General features: G+C 42.1%; 1 protein-coding gene across 8 annotated transcripts in view; it reads right to left on the bottom strand.

Moving 5' to 3' along the window:
- The window catches only part of sall1a (spalt-like transcription factor 1a), a 167,513-nt gene that overhangs the window by 82,504 nt on the left and 64,867 nt on the right, over positions 1-20,142 (bottom strand). For 2 of the 8 annotated variants that reach the window (XR_008694119.1, XR_008694120.1), the window contains one exon: positions 6,644-12,993. The exons of the other annotated variants lie outside the window; for them this stretch is intronic. The gene's annotated coding sequence lies outside the window, so the exon portion shown is untranslated. Of the gene's footprint in view, positions 1-6,643; positions 12,994-20,142 lie in introns of those variants that run through there. 8 annotated transcript variants of the gene reach the window in all.

Raw genomic sequence — 20,142 nt, 5'->3', positions numbered from 1 at the left:
CCACAAACCCCCACTTTTGTTTTTACCCCGTCTCACTCACACTCCCCTTCGACTGTTTCTCTACCCCCTTCTATCCATCCACCCGTCTGTCTGTCCCGCTCTCCCTCTCTGTCTGGGTTGTGCAGCCTCTTCCCCTGGTCTCTGGAGTCAGGAAGAGGCAGATCATCTAGTTGGAGGGGAACCAGCTGTGGGCCAGAGTGGCTCCGACGTCAGCTTCCATCCGTGATCCACCGTGTAACCACTCCCGCCGCTGCTCCTACATTAGCTGGCTCTGGCGTGTTATTCACATCAGGAAACACACTTTTATTTGATTAAATATGGATTAAGTATGAAATATAATGACAAAGTGTCGATAGAATAGAAAGTCAAGTTTTGAACTTGTGGTAAGAAGTGAAACCAGATCCCGCTGTTTTACTGCAACATTAAAACTGTTTACTATTCAGGAACAACAAGCACTCCTAAATATCCCCACTAGTTATTGTGCCCTTGTGCTACAGAACATATTGCACTGTATGTAAAAATGAACAAACATCGGCTGGGCGTCAGCCATCGACGTGGAGGCTTGTTTTATCGCCTGTACTTTATTACAGTTTGCCATCTGCACAGAGGTATGTTAATAGCTAGCTGCGACTATTTACACATATGAAAAAGTACATCCATCTGCCATGTTCCACCAATCTCGCATGAATCAGTCCCGCCTTCCTCACTGAACAACTGCTGTTTATTCACAAGGTGACAGGCAGCACCAAAGCCTGGCGACACCTGCACCTTACTTCCTGCCGTCTGACAAAATGCGAATGTCACACACACGCACACGCACGCACACACACACACACACACACACACACAGAAACATCTCAAAATCTCACCTTGCCATGTCACACCCCCCTCACCCCACCCTCTCCATCACCACGTTTGTCAAGGTTACAATACGCAATATGTTTTGGCCCCCTTGACATTTGAGTTTGCCACTTAATTTTGAGAGGATTGCTGCAGAGAGGCGCTTGTGTCAGTCGAGCAAGAACCTATCAATTCTAATCAGTCAAAAAGGGATTGTAAGGTTAAATACTTATATAGTCATTTAGGTTAATGCCCTAGCGAGGACTTGGCTTAATACTGTACCAGGTGACAAAGGCTGGCTGGATACACTGGGCTACTTAAGGCAACTGCAAGATCCATAGCAATTACTATCTTACAGAAATACTGTATACACATTCTTTATAAAGTGACAGAGAAATGCCTTGGAGAAAAACTAAGATGCTTTTAACAGCAGCAATAATCAAATAATATACGGTTATGCATAATGTGCTCTACTCTGCATCAAATTACAGCTTCTTTTTTGGCGTACATATCAGCACGCTATATTGGATAAATAATAACAATCCATATAAACTAAATATCAGAGTGGAAACTGGAGGATAAATCCCCATTACGCACGCAGACACATCCCTGGCCGCGGCGCGAACGAGCCTTGCATTATGCCATAAGTGTGGGGTAAATCACCTTCTCGGTGAATGTATGGTCCCGCATCAGTCAACAATAGCAATAATCTCTCTAATCAGTGGTTTCTGCAGCAACAGCAACACAAACAAGGGTTTAGAGGTGATGCGCTGGTGAACTGGCAATGCACAAAGAAGCTCTGTAGTGTTTAACAAAGGCTTTTATAGCAACAGCTGTACCACAAATACAAACACTACAACTACTATTACCAATAAAAACAATTATTATTGTTATTCTTATTCTATAAATTGCTGGGTATGCAGAAACATACAGTTTTATTACACTTCATAAACACGTTCTCAAACAAATCGACTGCTCTTCTTCTGTTCTCCAACATGAGGAACACACGCTGTCAGGGCAGTAACCACAGACAGGTAAAGTACAGTGCGCTATGTCGGAGGTGAAGGGACGTTAAGCATTAATCCCCACCTGACACTAATACTTGATGTATGATTGACCCTGAAGCAGGACACCACACATTACAATCTGGGCCATATGGCAAGACATTAGCCCTTCAACCCTCCAGCAGGATAATCTCTCCATTCTGGCATTGCTTTTTCTTCACAGATTTCTTTGCACAATAATTGCATGACAGTATTAACGTATTGGGACAGATTTAGAGCACCCTGCGTCACTGGACAGAGGAGGGGTTTCTGCCAGAGGAAGTAAGGAAGCATAATCTGTGATCAAGAAGCCGTGCACATGCTTTGTAGGAGATTATGCCATGTGTTTATTTTTATATGTTAACATAAGATAGATAAGAAGACAATAAAGATATTATTATAGATATTATTAATATTTTTTTCCTCCTTGTACCCATACAGTATATATAAATAAAGTACAGTATATATAAATAAATATAAATAAATGAATAAAATACATATAGATATATATAAATATACACACACACACACACACACACACACACACACACACACACACACACACACACACACACACACACACACACACACACACACACACACACACACAGTATATATAACGCTGGTCCAAGTCCAAGAGTATGGTGTTTAGTGGGCTGACTGGTCCCCCAGTTACATCGTCAGCCTGTCTGACCTTAACACACATACAGTCACCCCAAAACCACAGTTACAACCACACTGCTGCCAAACAATACACACACACATACGCCCACCACAAGCAGATGCATGCACCCCCCCCCACCATCAATCTGCCCCCGGCCCTTCAATCCCACAACCCTGAAACACTAGTCTCCTACAGTGGAGAGCGGGTGAAACCTCGGCCCTCTCCTCTCCAACCCCTGCTAGTAATGAACAAATTCACTGCGCATTACTCTGGACTTGATCTCTAGCAAAATAGTGCTGGAACAAACAATTTGGTTTGTCAACACCTTTCTCTGGACTCCTCCATCAATGTCAGGGGTCCAAATTTAAACAGCAAAGTGCATTTGACTGCAGGACCCTGAGCTGATTAGACTTCCCAGCTCAGCGAATTGCTCCAGACAGGACGGCAGCTCTGATTGCTAACCCGGCTTGAAAATAGTCTCTGCTGCCCGGGATTAGCATGAATATTTTGATATAGATCGATAAGCAATCTCCACTCCATAAGAAATGCCAGCAGCCTTCATTTGGCTGATCAAAGGCACATCAGCCAGTGGGCGACAGCTGGCTATTGTTTTTCAGCCGAGGCTCTGCTCGCGGAGTGAATCCATGTGAGGGATCCACAAGCGAGGTTCCACTGCTTTTCCCACCTAATCGTGGAAACAATCACTGCTTCACACGATCCCATCTCCCAGGTACGGACCCACTCAAATGAGGGAGGCACAGCGCCTGACCATAGGGGGACAGAGCTCATTACAGCCCGGGGAGTCCGACCAGTTGGCCACCGCGTGCCGCTGACCCGGAAGTAAAGACAGGGTCAGCAATCGATGTGTTTACCTTTTCTGCACTGAAACGGGTCGCATTGGATTAGACCATATTTGGACCAAAACTGAGCAAAGGAATCAATGTGGGCAATTTTATAGGGTCTTTTTTTAAATTCAGTGGGAGCTGAAGTGGACTGGAAGCTGCACAGGAATGAGCTACGTGCCTTTATTAGCGAGCTGTCATCTCTAACAGCCCACACATGCACACACACACACACACGCACGCACACGCACACACACGCACGCACACGCACACACACGCACACACACACACACACACGCACACACACACACACACACACACACACACACACACACAGCAGCCACTCTCCAACGTCCATGTCTGTGTCCTGTATATGCTTAAATACAGGAGCAGCTGGACTGATCACTCCCTTCACAACAGCCCACTGATTCGTCAGACCCCATTAAAGGACGCAGGTGTGACCCGAGCATTTAGCAGTTAACTAGTGGGGAGTGGGCGCACACGCCACCGACAGACCGTGGGGCTTCAACACAGGACTGGAGGCTGAGGGGGAAAAATAAAAACACAGAAGAGAAGTGCACCAATTATAAATTGCAGGTTTAATTCATTAGGAAGTGTCGCTTTATTCTGGTGCAGCCTGAGCAGGCCGATTAAAAAGTGGTAATCAGGATTAATTAGCAGAATATATATGTGAGGATTAGCAGCCCTGTCCCCTGCATGGCCCTGCAGCTCTCTCTGCCAGTATGCATCTCTCTCCTTACTCAATATTCCTCTAATACACCATCTCCCCGTGAGACTGGGAATTCAGGCCAACTGACACGTTTCTGTTATTCTTCTTCAACTTCAGATTCAACAAAACAAAGAAAAGGAAATATTTCTAGGTCACGTCACTGAAAAAGTAAACTTGGGAACAACACTGGTGTTGGAGTTGCCTTTATCAACCCTTAAACTGTTCATTTGACTCAATACATAGATTTAATCACAGTGAAGACAGTAAAGCACAAGCAAATGAGCTTGTCACTCATACAGTTATTCTGCATGAAATCTGCTTGTACTATTAATATACTGTCTATGAAAATATGGCTGAACTATTAAGCTTTTCATTTACCATATTCAGTAAAAAAATGCTCTAAAGCTGCTGCAGGACGAATGTCGAATAGATGCAGAGCAGATGCATAATGGGAGACTTTTACACTAACAACCACTTGATGTCATCACAAATTTCAGTCAGGCCCCCACTGGCCAGATTTATTACTGAAATCTTCCAAACTGCTGGTTTATCGTGGTGTTTATATTATTACTTCAGCATGTTTCAGTTAACATAACCTTGAATCACTGCAGTTCAAGTGCGAGGATGGGCTGTTTTGCTTGCGGTGCAGCCCCATCATTGATGTTAGCAGATGACGCATGCCCTGTTCCTTGGCACAGGTTCAGGCCAGATCTTTCATCCTGTCTGCCTCTCAAATGCGGTCGTGGTGGCCCTCAGCATCTGAGTAGACGTTCAACAACCAACCCTTACTTTTATTTGGATGAATGAGAAAATAATACAGCCACAATAATACACACACACTTATTTAACTGTTAAAGTAAATGTTACCTGAATCTAATCCAGCAGCAGGACTCAGGCCCTGCAGACACGTCGGGAAATGTCAACCGAATGCAATCAACACGACTGCATTATGGGCGGCTTACACATTTCCACCTCCACCAATACTTACAAACACTGTTTACTTCACTGTGCACGTTAACGATTTTGTGGATCTGGAAACTGGTTTGGGTGAAGCTGAGGACTTAAATAATAGCAGGAGTGGTATTGAACCTCTTCGAAGAAGATCAAATGCAGCTTTCATTAGTTTAGTACAGCGCCCGGGCTCATTGACGACTTGTCAGACAGTGTTCCCTTCAATACGCAGCGAAAGGCTCTAAAAATCATCCTTTTACTGAGCCCTCTCAGCTGTAAATTCAACTCAGCTCAATACTGCTCTTCCCCCCTCTCTACACCTCCATTATTCCTCACCATGGATTAACCCTATGCTGCTGATCAAAAGAAAGCTTCTCCGTGCATGAGCTCAGACCTAGTCCCGTCCATCCATTAGCTGCTCATAATGAAATCTTCAACTTATTATTATGGAAAAATCCATTGTTTGTCCACAGGTACCATCTTTAGTGGGAGAGCATGATCTTCCGGTGGATTAAGGAAATGCTTTAGGGGGTTTTCCTGCTCTTCAGAGGGAACGAGGAGGGTGATGGGGCTGGAACGGGGGGGGGAGACTGCCTCACAAAATCAGAGGTCTTATGCACCTTTTGAGGGTTGAGACTGTTTCCAATTAAGACAGCATGAGCCGCACAATATCACATTGTCACGCAGTAAACAGAGCTCTGCTTCCCACAGAAGTAGGATCGCGTCCCTCCTTGGAAGCTAATGACTGTGCCACCGTCCCGTTTTCCAGTTTGTTTCAGCAACTTAATAGAGACATAAGCCAAATGAACCTTAAACCAAAGCGAGGCTTCAGATACTGATCATATTTAGACGTGGTGTTCAAGAGTTGACCCGTGCATGACTACAATCCTTACTCATTCTCGTCGCATTAGCCTGCCCTTGTGTTTGAAGTGTACTTACAGTAAATATGATACATACACCAGGACTAAAAGCTTTACATAAAACTGTCTTCAAAGAGCATATTAACCCATCTTTGTTTACAAGAGACAAGTCGGAGAAAAAGACAATTTGGCACAATGGTCGTAAAATGCCGCTCCCCGTCTCCCATGCACACACACACCAGCACACACTCGGCAGACATAATGCAGGCATGAGGCTAAATCACTTGGGACAGGAGCATTTAAGACTGAGTGTCACATTTCTGTGTAATAAATAGCAGAGACTGACTTGACCTCCCAGCCAGGTCCCACAGTTTACTTATATACAAGCAAAGAAAAATGGAAGCGCTCTCTCTGGGGATTCCTAGGAAGGAAATCAGATAGCCTGTTGTGGGTTTAGGGGCCATGGTGTCAATACGTCCACGCGATGAAGCCGTTTACCTCTCCACTGTTCCACGGGATGGGGAGGATCAGAGACGAGCGAGCTCCCGACGTCTCCAGCTGTTCTCACAGCGAAGGTCAGACGGTTTCCTCTGGGACGCCGGAGCTTTTATAGATATTTGCCTGCCACTGTGATTAGAAAGATTGTACCCACCTCCTGCTCCAGAATGCGAGAGCACAACGTGAACTGCTACCCATTAGCACAAGCCTACTACTTTAAAAAAAAAAAAAAAAAAAGTGGCTGAGGATGATCTGAGGAGCTGCCCTGAGGGTAGGAAACGAGAGCAGGCATCAGCAGGTGTAAAGTCAGATCCCAAATTAAATCATATCACCAGAAGGCACAAGGTTTCTTCCTCCTCTACATATCTAAACCATTAAACGAAGGGTAGCGTCTCTGCGAGCGTTTATGGTGACATAAGGGGAGGAAATTGTCTGAGACACGGGGCAAGAATGTATGTGCGTCTGGCACCCAGCTGCAAAATAAAACTCCTGAAACCCAGCCGTCTATAGCGAACTGCACTGTACGTCACAACAGACCCACCGCTGCGGACGGACTTCACAGCGGTTCACGCCGCCGCCAGATCACAGGACACAGAGAGTGAGATGCATGAGAGAAAGTGGTCCACCTCAACGAGAACAGATACACAGAAGCCGATCCCAGACGTCAACATGTGGTGCCCATAAACCACACATCCTCCTTTTACTCCATTTGCAGTAATTATATTGCTACGGCCACATGAATTATCAGTGACGCAACACAGACTGACAACATCTTCAAAATATGTCAGCGGCACAAAAGAGGAGACAAACTACGAGTTAATGAAAACTACGGCTGAGGTAAAAACTAAGTCTATTTATTTAAACCTCGACATTCACCCCGACTGGACTATTCTTGACTTCCCTTTGGTTTTGCATAAATGGCAAACGAAACAATTATCTAACAATATTAACGCTGACGACTGACAAGCACATCATGTCACTATGTGGAAATCGTGTGTGTGACTCTCCCTTCGAGCGGCAGTTACAGGAAGCGCAGGAATGCTGTGAACACGTTCTCTCGCTCGCTCGCTCGCTCACACAGCCCTGCACAATGGAGGGAAACCAGGCCGTGATGAACGATGGCAGTACAGTCAATGAAAAATCAGCTGGGAAGCACAAAGCTCTTAATGCTCGCCCATATTGGCTGCTGACGGGAGCAAATAACATCAGCGTAGCACTTACACAGACCAATCATACATTTCCAGCAGCGACGACGCGGGTTCTGGAGCGCCATAAATTCTGTGCCCTGATTAAACAGTAAATTCCGCATGCCTATCAGGGTCCAATTAAGTGGGGGTGCGCTTTCAAAAACATCATTAATCAAGAGAGAGAGATATGGCGCGAAATATCAGTCATCGATTGTAACCGCTTATGACAGTTTACACAGCTTTATATCTGCAGGCAGTGCTCGATGATCTATCAATTACCAGCAGCCTTTACCGCATGCTAATTGTGCATTTTCCCCTCTAATGCATTTGCACCGTTATCTTATAGGCTAATGAAACCAAAACAAATCAATAAATATAAATTATACATGCAAAGATGTACTGCTGTGAACATAAAACCTCTAATTAATTGCACTTGATTAATTTATATACTTTAATTATCTCTCCTAGCTGCAGATGGCATAAATATCTGGACAATCTGCTTATTGCTATGTCAGTCATAAAATGGCAGACGCAGTGAAACTATTAGGTGAGGCTAGCTTTGTCACTGAAAAACACAAAGTTGCTGACATAAAAAGCCCTCGCTCTGAATAATTTAGAGAGAGCAAATTGCCAGACAATGCAGGGCCGGGGACTGTTTTAATTCCTACGCTGGTGTGTTATGGCGAGTGGAGAGTGGAAAAAAACCCACCACAACCTTCTTATTCACCATTATTCGGCTTCTTTCTCTCAACAGTGACGCATGAAGGCAATTCCTCTTTAGTAAAGTAAAACGGAGCATCAGATTACGCACGCTCATGTCTGCTATGGAACGGACACAGTGCCACAGCATTAAAAGCAAACAATGGAACAAGCAGAGAGTTAAGTATAAAGTGGAGTTGGCCAAAGAACTCGTCTTCCAAGGGTTGATGAGGGGGGAAGACAGTGAGGCTTCTGGGGGTTTACATCTTGATGCTGCTAATGAGGGTGTTTTTAGTACAATTACCCCAACAGGGTGCTCAGCAGTGTAATTACAAGAAGAGACATTACAGAGGAACATTAGTGTGTCCAGGTACAGTAAATATGTGGAGATGCAAGAGCACGAGGCCGGCTCTGTTACTGAAGCGGGCTCTTTTTAAACACGCCGCGTCCTTTTTCCACGCGCACGTCAGGTCGCACGAAGGGAAAATGATTCAATAAATTTCGCCGTCAAAGTAAAACGGGTACAACTCTCAGATAATGGAGCGTAAAAGGTTTTAAATGTGGAAATGCAGCATGGCTGCGCGTAAACATTTAGACTCGCGATGAGCCCCGTCCAGTCGTTTGATGTGTGGGGTCCGCGTATTAAAGAAATGCCAGGCGCAAGTGGGACTTTAAACAATCAGGACTTTATTGCTGCGACCTGAACGGCAGTAGATCGACTGCCCGTGGCTGAATGCGAGGGTGAAGCAAGCAAATACCTGGCAAGGAGGCCTCGCACTCTGTGTGAAGGTGACGCCTGACGCGTAGTTTAGAACACATGCCTGTAAAAACACCTGGACCGTTGGGACCAACTTCAAACGTGGGCTGTGCACTCTCACGTACCTTTAATGTGGTCGTTAACAATAGGAGGAAGAATCTCATCGTATCGAACTATGCTGGACCATCAAATATTAATAAAAATGTGGCCTGCTGAGTGATATGATGAAATGCTAATGACTGTAAACAACATACAGTATAATTTCCTCTGCTACTGACGTACAGGTATTTACGATTTTAACCAAAACATATCTTTTTTTAAAACAACATTCTGGGAACAGAAGCACAATTCCTCAGACTTCATGCCTTTACTTTATCTTCCTCTCCCTTCAAGCAGAGACTTTTAATCATCCTGATATGATTTAGTCACTTTTAAACAATAATGATCATGGAAGGAGCATCATTTGGGAGGAGGTGATCAATCAGAGGCTCATTGAGCTTTAATTCATGTAGTTGCACACCTAATACTCATTACAAAGATGCAATTTCCAGCCAGTCAACGGTAGATTAATGGGAAACCATCTCTCCTAGTGTTTCTTTGCACAGAGCCACGTCTGCAGCAGGATAGATGATTTTCATACAGACAGAACTGGTCCACAGGCTCATTTGTTAAATAGACACGCTTATGACAAACCAATTTGCTGACACCTTATTCATCAGAGAGCAATCAAAATAGGCAGCGATTTGCTTTGGTAATATTATTGATTTCATTGACATATTACACAGGATTACCAGCCAAAAAGGGTCTGTTTTTATTATCTTATATTTCAGAAATTGCTAAATATAAATAATTGTTCAAATCATAAATTTCTGTTAATACAGAACATAAAGTGTGTTGTTGTCTTTTAAAGAGATGGTTGATTGTTTAATACAAAGAAACTAGAAAAAAGGCAGATTGTGTTCCAAATATTAATTAAAGACAACTTTTATAAATATTAATATATGGTATTATTCTTCCATGTGATGATGTGATTTTATTCTTTGATAATTATTTCATGACACAGTTTAATATCAAACTCATAAACCCACCAAATTAACTTATTTGCTGGAAGATTTCCTAAAAATCTCAAAATACTGGAACAAACTTATACTGTACTTTAAATACGTACTTAAAACATATTGCTCACCTCTCTCTGCCATTTACAGAGTGAACGAGCTAGAAAGAGATACCTCTCTCCCAGAAATAAAGGGAAAGAAAGGAACAGATGAGTTACAGATGACAAGATTATATCAGGCAAAGTAACAAAAAAAAAAAGACCGGACTCATCATTTTCCTGCTGATGACAGTACGGGTCCTGTCCTGGACCTGAGCATGCTGCCCTGGTCTACGGTGTCACTGGCTGCGGGTTGGAGCAGCATCCTGCCCCCCCCTCCTCCTGCTTATATCCCCCCTCTCCCTCAGCAGGCCCAGCCATCCATCCCGCATTAATTGGGTTTGGTCCTGGGATCCCCCTCTCACAGCACACGCTCACGTCCAGCCGCTAGTCGTAAAGACAAGCGTGTTTAGCACAACAATTATGATAATTGTTGCAGAGCACTCAGCTAAGGGAATAAGCAAATCTGATTAGGGGCCCTTCTGCATGATCAAATATTAATCTGATGTGTCTTCACTCTGACCTGGCTTTGAACATAAGAAGCTCTTATAGTCTTATGCATTAACAGATTTGCACAGGCTGAACTCAGAGCAACTAATAATATTGTACATGTGAGTCACCGCACTCAAGAAATCCTCAGGCAGTCGAACCTACTTACAGTACAAAACTAATAGAAAATATCAGGGATGAAAATCACACTGAGCTACATGTACATGGCGCCATAAAATTACTACAAACAATAAAATCTATAATTCTAACACACACTTGTTGGACTTGACTGAAAAGCAACAGTGGGACGTGACCCTTTTTGCTAAGCTTTGTATCTACAGGGTGACCTGTGAAATACATACATGGTTCTGTCTGTGCAGTTATAAGAGTGAAATATAAAGCTAAGACAATTTAGGGGCATTAGGAAAAGGGGCATTTTAATGTAATATGAAAAATAACATTTTTCAAAACAATTATTTTCAAAAAATACCAAAAATTATTTGTGAAAATTCTGTAACTTATTTAATTATAATTTAATTATAAAACAACACCAGCTTTTCACAAACTAAAACATTGTTACTATTAACTAGGTGTTTGGTGGTACAGTATATATAATCATAGTTTAACAAGGAAATAAAAATGAAACGAGTGACGTGTCAAGACATGAAAAACAGTGACTGGAAAGCAAAGGTCAAAAAAGTTTGCCCAAAGGTTTCTCTGAAGTCTACAAACTGTGAGGTTCAATGTCAAGACGTCCACATTTTGAATCCTTAGACCAAAAAACTGAATGATAAAAAATTATATGAAAATTAAAATGATAGACCGGTACAGTAATGAACACTGTCTGTCCACTGGGCTCGTCAGATTGAACCTTGCAGCCTAAAGTAATGAGAACAAGCTATAAACAAAATCACCAAGAGCCAGACAGCAACTGGCAGTTTAAAGCAGATTAGATTTATATTAAATCAACACAAATACCCAGTATTTAACAACACAAAACAGCTTGTAAGAATCATTGGATTATGAATCTGGATTACATCTCTATGCCCTCATTGCTGAGAGACTGAGCCCACAGGGAGGGGGTGTCCAGATGTCCTAATCTACTTACAAAGCATATTTAACTCACTATGATTTATAAATAAGATAAGGCTTATTCCAAGGACAAATCTTAATTCAAAACATATTGTTTAGTCTGTTGTGCATTAGTACAAGAAAAAAAATCCCCTCAGTGCGAAAGTAAAGTAGAAATAAAATGTTGAATTTGGAGCTAGTGCAGGTCACACACAATGTACTGTATAATGTAAAACCAAGCAACTTTAGCACATACTGTACAGATGCAGTACACACTCGAGCTTCCCATGAGTCATCACATCAATGAAAAAAATAAACACTATCCTTAATATCAAAATAAATATGGTTTATGACTAATTTGATTCTAATATAGCAGTATTAATATTATATGTTATAACGTTGTATCCTCTCCTCTCCTATACAAACCTTAGAACTAAGGATATGAATCATATCACAGTACATTATGTTTACCAGAACTCGACTGGCCATGTTTTCCAAGTTAAATGTTTTTTTTAGCATCTACAGTAATTGTTACTGCTCAGAATTCCTGTTTACCCCATGTTAAATGAGTCAGTCTGTAAAGTTATATAAAGCAGTCCAGTAATGCATTTATTTTGGAGCATACTTCTGTGAAACCGGTCTAAGGTTGTTTGCAGGAATGATCCTTAACTAATATGAGATTAACCCAGATGCTTTGTGCGAGACTAGAAACTGCACTGGTCGCTTTATGGTGAATGCACTGAAATACAACACAGTGTAAAGTAAAAAGTATGTGCAGTTAAAAGAAAAGAAATGTACTCGATACAACTCCTGAGCATTCAGAACTGTAGTAGTGGTCTGTAAAAAAGAAAGCAAACGACGACAACAACAACAGCAGCGCAAAGCTTTTGTTGTTTGACACATTGATGAGAAAACGATTTTAAAAGGAGCTGAATGTTACTGTACGTCATCATGTACGTTAGCGAGGGTTGCAACGGTGGCGTCACACGGGAAAACACATGTAGACAAGTATTAGAACAGTAAAACGCCTTCATTCTTAAAATAAAAACACCACAGCGAAACCTATGGCGCACACAATCTTCTACCACTATGTGATGGATACATATTTACTCCTGGGCTCTGCTACCACTGCAGAAAACTGTGTCTGCTGTGACTAGTGGAAATGCCACAACACTGACAGAGCAACCAGCTCAGCGGGGCCGAGCTCTTCTGTAAAAGAGAGACATTAAAAATGAGAAAGTAACTTCTACAAATTACAAAAGTGTTTCACAATGACAACACATTTCCTTTAATGTAAATGCAAAAATATCATGTTTAAAATAGGGTGAAAGAAAATACTTGTTTAATACAATAGCTTCAATAGTTTAAATGTTCTCTATCATAACACCCAGGTGGTTACCATGAGTAACCATAGTAACAAAACGGATGCTTTACCCTTTGTTAATGGTTAAACTCACTTACAATTAAACAAACACAGTTCAGCCGGTTATAACATTACCCAAAACAAGCGAAACGCGCGTTCACTTGTTTGTTTTTTTGCGTTAATCTGTGATGATTTCAGTGCGATCCTTTAATGTGCGCAGAAATGTTTTTGAGAGGAATAACGAAAACACACACACACACACACACTTCACTTTGTGTTAAGCTGTTCCCTGTCACTGTCTGTTTGCTTACATTCAGGTAATACGATCGCGTGTGAAGTGAAATCGTGGCGAAGAAAGTCACAGGAAGTGACGTTCTGTTTCTTTTGCGATGATGGAATAATTCAAAATCATACAAAGCAACAGGGAACATGTGAAATGAGCTCACGTTTGGCCAGAGAATAACAGAATGCTGCCGTTTGCCTGTGAGCAGAGCAGGCCCTGCTCACTCCTCATACCCATCCAAACACTGAAACGGGACAGGAGACGGTGTTTTAGGAGCACGCTGCACTGCACACTGATATTCACTGAGCAGGAGACCTGTGACGGAGTGACCACAGCGCATCTGCCTGCAGAGGAGGAGCGACGGCTCCGAGGCGGCGGACGCGTCCTGCGCCGCATGTGTGTGAACAGTGCAGCGCTTCTCTGTCTGCTGCGTACGTCTCTTGTTCCGTCTGCTTGAATTGAATTATAGAAATGCCGGCTAATTCTGAACACTTCCCAAAGATTTAATACGTCACTCAAATTTGATAGATGACTTAATTTAGATGGAAACCTCATGACATTCAGCTCGTGACCTCCAGTTGAAGCGGTCATTAACTCATTGTTAACATATTGTGTTTGAACCCATAAGTGGATGGGGCTTCATCAGAATGTATGAAAGTATACATTTAAATTTGTTGATGAGGAGATAAATTGTAAAACTATGTCATTTTGCTGTAATCTAAACTATGACTAAAAAACAAACATTTTCTAATTCTCTGATGGAATTCTATTTCCAATTTTGTTTCAAGTCACTAAAACTGTGAGAAGCTCCATTAGGTGACACATTGTGTAAGTTTTCCCATGATCCGACTTTTATTCAATCTCCATAAATTTATGTTAATTTAAAAATATTATGAGCAAAATTGTGAAATTATTAATAGAACGGAGGTGTGCTGCTACAAGTGGCTGAGGTTTCTTTCCACCTTGGTGCACACGGAGTCCGGGCAGGTGCATGCAGCACACGGTGGGGTATCAGGTATCCCCTTGGCCTAGGCCTCTCCCATTTGTCATGGTGAATGAGTGGTCTGCCTGACTGCACTTTCCCATTCCATTTCCTCCCAGGCTGCGCTGAGGCCCTACCACCCACTGTACGCTGTCATTTCTTTAACCCCTTTTCAATTCACATGGAGTGTGGGCAATAATGCTCTCTCACATTCCTCCTTTCAATAGGTTACACGCTACAGACCCCCCCCCCCTTTTTTTTTACTTTTCCTGGTCAGCCTACACCTCCCCTAATGGTGTGAAAAGCAAAAGTAATTCATTTGACAAAACACAGGTGTTGAGTATGATGGGGACAATTTAACAATAATTAAAAGAAATTAAAAAAAAGAAAAATATTGAACTAGTTCTGTTAAATAATTTTACCTATATGCATGACAAGTACACCACCTTGCTCACTTGGATATCACAAGGCAATGGCAGATGCTCACGAGCTTAATTATTAACATGTTACAAGAACTCCAGCATGCTGTCCTGCTCCCTCTGCTCTCTCAAAGAAAGACGCGGTAGCGCTGAATGAGTGCTGCTCTTACTTACGTCCATAGTGCCTCCTACCATCCAGCTAGCTGTGATATCTGGCTCAGCCATCCTACCCACCATGCTCCACAATAGCAGCAGCCCAACACTAAGCCCACCGGCAGCCTCTCTGCACATGTACGAGGCAACTACTGTAGAGCGGAAAACACTGTCTGTTCCCACTCAACATGAGGAAGAAAGTAAAAGCACCAAAAAGAGTCATTCTACAACAACCCAAGTTCATCTTTTGAGGAAACTTTGCTCTTTTTTTCTTTTTTCCCTGCAAAAAGAAAACCAGGAAATCTCCACTTATTATTTAGTTATTTCAACAAACATTCGCCTCAACGCAGGATCTAAGTCTGACTTCTTTTTTTTTTTTTTTCCTTCAAAAGCGTGCAGTCGTGTCTGTGCTGGACCGGGATTACATGCATGTGGTGTCTGGCTCCACTGCAGATACAGGGTAAAGAGATTGCAGCACCATCTGCTGGTAAAACAAGAGTCAAAAAATAATAATGAAGGAAGAGCCAAGAGGAAATATCAGAGCTCGAGTTTGGCAAAACAAGAGGAGAATAACAGTGTAACAGTGTAACAGGCTCAGTTCTCACCTGGGTCACAGGTGCTATAGTAACGCTTTGATTCTTTGGATGAAGGCATCCAGATGACTCAACAGGTGAGATGCAGCACGTCACCATCTGAACTTCCAGAGGTAAAAGTTCACAGTGGCCTATTCCTCACATCACATTCATAGAGCAGAGTGACAAAGTACGGAATACAGACCATGAGACATAAACAATGTTTCCCATTCTTGCCCTCATTTCCTTCAGTGGATCCCTTGGACAGCTAATAACAAGTTAATCAGCCTGATTGCACATTCATCACTGTGATCCGCTCCTTTTTTTCTGCTCATGAGGGGAAGCATGTTTTACTTGGGAAATGAAATATTTAGCGACCTGTTCCTTTTGCCCTTGCGCTGGAGACAGAGGCCCTACAGCTGAGTAAACAGCCGGACTACGCAGTGGACAGGTAACCACTAGCGCCCGGCTCGCTGACCAATAAAACAGCCGTTTCCCTGGACACAGGGTTCACAGTTAAAAATGAAAACTTCACTTTTTCCATTACTTTGAAGCAATTACTTCACTTAACTTCCTACTCATAACAAAAGCAGGCAATTAAGCTTAAATTGAATAAAGGTGCCCCAATAAAACTGAACTATGTGTGAGCAATGTGTAAACAATGTACTACAGTATAACATTAAACCTCATTTTAACAGAGTATAAGCCGCAGAAATAAGTGACAATATGTAAAACACCAGACTTGTATTGCATCATAAAACCCCTACATGAGACGCAGCAGGTAAAATGGTGTGCAGGGAATAAAAAAAAGCCCATAATAAGCTGCCAACGATTTGTTCTTTGGTAAAAGTATGATCACTTGGGCTTTGCCTTAAGCAGGTCTCATCCACAACTTAAGCAAGTGGGCTTCAGCCTTTAAAACTACATCTTCCCTTCCAATGGACCTTGCACAGTTCCTGATGTATATTCTGATACAGTCAGTAAATGGACATGCGTGCACCACTAATGTGATAAGTCGCTCAGAGGCGGAAGACATCCAGAATGATGAAAACCTGTCCCCAGTCAGGCTGAAGCAAATCGGTACTTATTCAACCAACTTCCAAAACTAATATGAGAACCAGCAAAAAGCACCAACATTAGGCTCCAGTGTACAATTTGAATATGAGGATTGATGAAGATAGATGGGTTGTGCCTGATCAAGGTCTATTGAATTCTTACCTCAAATGACCAGTCAGCACTAATGCGCCCATATCGTGTCTATAAGTGTGAACTGATTTATATTGCTGCAAAGCATCCCCAAGACATTGAAGGAGCACCATTGGAACCCAATACCAATTATATATGTTTGTTTCTAGAGGAAATGACCACTCAGTACACTGGATCAATGTGGACACCAAAGGTCACTGCAATACATTTCTGCTGAAGAGCTCGTGTGCCATCAAGCAGCTCATCTGCCAACCGACCGTCCTCTGCCCGAAAGTGAGGAGCGTTTGAGAAACAACTTACAGAACACTTACATCACTCACATTTGCTATGGTGCTTTAGCATGTGTTATACTAGTACTGTAGGTAGTAGTAGTAGTAGTAACTACTACTAATAATATTACAATAAACACACATTACTGTAAATATGCTCAAAGGTCATTTTAAAAAACAATGCATCAATAATCAGGCAACATGACTGTGAGTCTGAGTAGTTGAACACGGACACTAAACAGAGTTCTGTAAGCTCTCACACAGGAGCCCTGCCTATTGATATTTTCATGCAAATTTAATTAAAGATCATATTCATTACATCCAAGCTAAAACTAACACCTGTAAAGCCTGCAGGGAGGATATCCTTATGCAAGCACGCCTTATAGATTGTTGCTTTCCTTCCCCTCTTTACTGCCCACGTCTCCCAGGACCTTCTGAATCCATATTAATTTCCTCTCTGGCAGTTATGTGGGCAGGGTATGAACCGTGCTATTTCACTTTTAATCTGTCAGTAATTTAGTAATGTGTAAACTAATTATGCGACAATATTAATGTAATTGGTTCAGGGAGCTGTTCACGAAAATCAATGTGTTTGCAGAGAATGCAGTAAATTGCATCAGGTTATTATAATCATGTGTCAAGTGCTGATTATGTTATGAAACTAAAAAGTGGATGTCAGCCACAGGTCAATACAGCGCAGCTCCATAAAATCTATGCCTCTCTATTCATTAATGTGAAAGGAGCTGTTAAGCACCATCCCTAGTTCCTTCCACACTTCTACCACTTGCCTGTCAATAACCTGTATTTTGTGTATGAGCCTCTGTATATGCAATAAAATAAACTGAAGAACAAAGGCCAAACACGCACACAGGAGGTTTTACAGACTAACAGCCAAATCGTCATGCCATATTTATGACGGGCAATTTACTGCAAAAGTATAACAAACATTGTTAAAACTCTACATCACAAAACATATTACATATTATGAAACTAATTTCATCTTAAATCAGCCAAATCCACTGGGTTTTCAGAAAAGACAGTTTATCTCCTCATTTACCTAAAAAATGACATTTACGTTAAATAAAACTGGCACAGAATCGCAGACTAAGTGGCAGCGAACTAGCTCCCCGTCTCTGGTAGCAATTACAGCTGCCAAGGGTTATGATTGATGGCCATTGTTTACAATGTTTAAAAGTAGAGGCGGATTTCAAAACATGGCTCTGGATTATACATAAATAATTGGCTTCAACTTGAATGCTAATCCACAGTAAAGACTTTTTTTCCAGTTGCCCCAAAAGGTTCAATAATCAAATGGCAATAACACTGCCCATCTTTACCATGAAATTATGTCCGTTTCACGCAGCCGCTCGTAAATCTTGACTTGACAGCTTGCAGCCAACTGTGACGGTTACTGGAGGTAAATACAGTGCTCATGTCAAACTGTACAAACTCATCAAGGGAGTGGTTTGGGCTTTCCTCTTCTGAAAATGATCAAAATGAAACTTTTTGAAAACAAAACACGTGTACTTTTAGCACGCAGTTTCAAATACATAGTCTTTGGAGCAACTTACACTTATAGGTTCATTTCTAAACAAACTTCAACTTCATTTTACAGTCAAATACATACAGAACAGTAGAACTAATCTCATCAGTTGTATTGCTGAGGTGTTTTTATTTTCAAGCCTAGCAATGATTAGACATTTGTTTTTACTATATTTGCACTTCCTGGTTGAAAACAAGCTGTTGAAATGTCTGCCCTCTTCTCTAATATGTCTCAGCTGTGTTTGGTTGACACCAGACTTAGTGAGTCGATTGACACTTGTATTCCACAGAGAAAGCATGAGATGAGCCTCAAGTCTGGACTGTGAGCACGAGGTGCATCTTTCTGTGATCCTGTCATGGAGTTGTGTTGTTCTATAGCTGGCAGGAACCCCCCATCACCCCATTGTGTCTGTCAGATTCTGCAAAAGCAACTACTGTATTTCTGTACTGACACTTTACAGTATTAGTAAGAACCTACACTATGGCTACAAACTGGTTGAAACCTCAACTGTTCTATCTCTCAGTGGTGGTGAATCCGTGTGTCTGAGCTCAGGTTTAGCCAGGACCACAGAAGCATCCTTTGGCTTCCGATTCACAATTTGTAAAACAGGAGAGAGGGTTACTCTCTCCTGTTTTACAAATTGTCTGAAGCACAGAACTCTCTGGGGACGGCCTGCTCAAACTTTAAAGACGCTGGTCAGAGTAGGCCAGTGTTTGAAGTCACTGCTGAGGTTGGACTGAAAACTGTTGTTGGTGCTGTTTTTGCAGTAAAAAAGCTTGTAATACAAAGGTTTTTGTCCCTGTCGCCCAGAGCGGCATAAATTCAGATACTGACTAATCTACAATAAATCAACCTTTGCCTTTTGTTTTATCACCATCATAAAGTTGCAGCCATGTTTTAGTTCAGTAGTTGTTTACTGTACGTAACTGTCCTTATTGTGCATCATGTAAACCAATGTGAACTGAGTGCTGAACTAAACTCACTGCACGGGTTCATTTTATCAGCACCAGGACACATTTTTCATTTAAAAGCTGGCAACCTGTTACTGTGCTTTGGCCAAATAACAGTCACAAGACAAAGGTTGCCAACGACACTTCCTCTTTGACTAGTTGCTGGGCATCAAGCAGTGATTCCCTGCGTGAATGAGTCACTTATGGTGGAGGTGGCCATCACAGAGAGTGATTTGTAAGAGCTAAGGTCACACGCTGATGATTAGGCCAATTAATCTTTGCACTCGACTTGCTAATTATTTGTTTCCGTAATTATGCTGCTAATATCATCCACCTCCTGAACCACCACAGGCCGTGCACTTTAGGTTCAACGCGGACATTGGATCTGTAAACGCAGTAAGCCCCATTACGATTTCACTATGTGTGAAAATCATTAAGTGGCTCATTAATTATACAGCATTAAACATATTTCTCAGACTTGTGTCTGTCTTCTTAGTCTAACTCAGATTGCAGCAGTGGTTGGGTGCATCACACAAGCAAGACAGACACAAAAAGTCCCAGAATTGGGGGATGAAGATGACTGGATGAGGAAGGCTGAAGACCCCAGGGCTCAAAAAG

The sequence above is a fragment of the Betta splendens genome, chromosome 3, assembly GCF_900634795.4.
Source record: "Betta splendens chromosome 3, fBetSpl5.4, whole genome shotgun sequence".
Lineage (NCBI taxonomy): Eukaryota > Metazoa > Chordata > Actinopteri > Anabantiformes > Osphronemidae > Betta > Betta splendens.
Note: the sequence above shows the minus strand (reverse complement) of the source record. Positions and strands in the feature narration are given on the sequence as shown.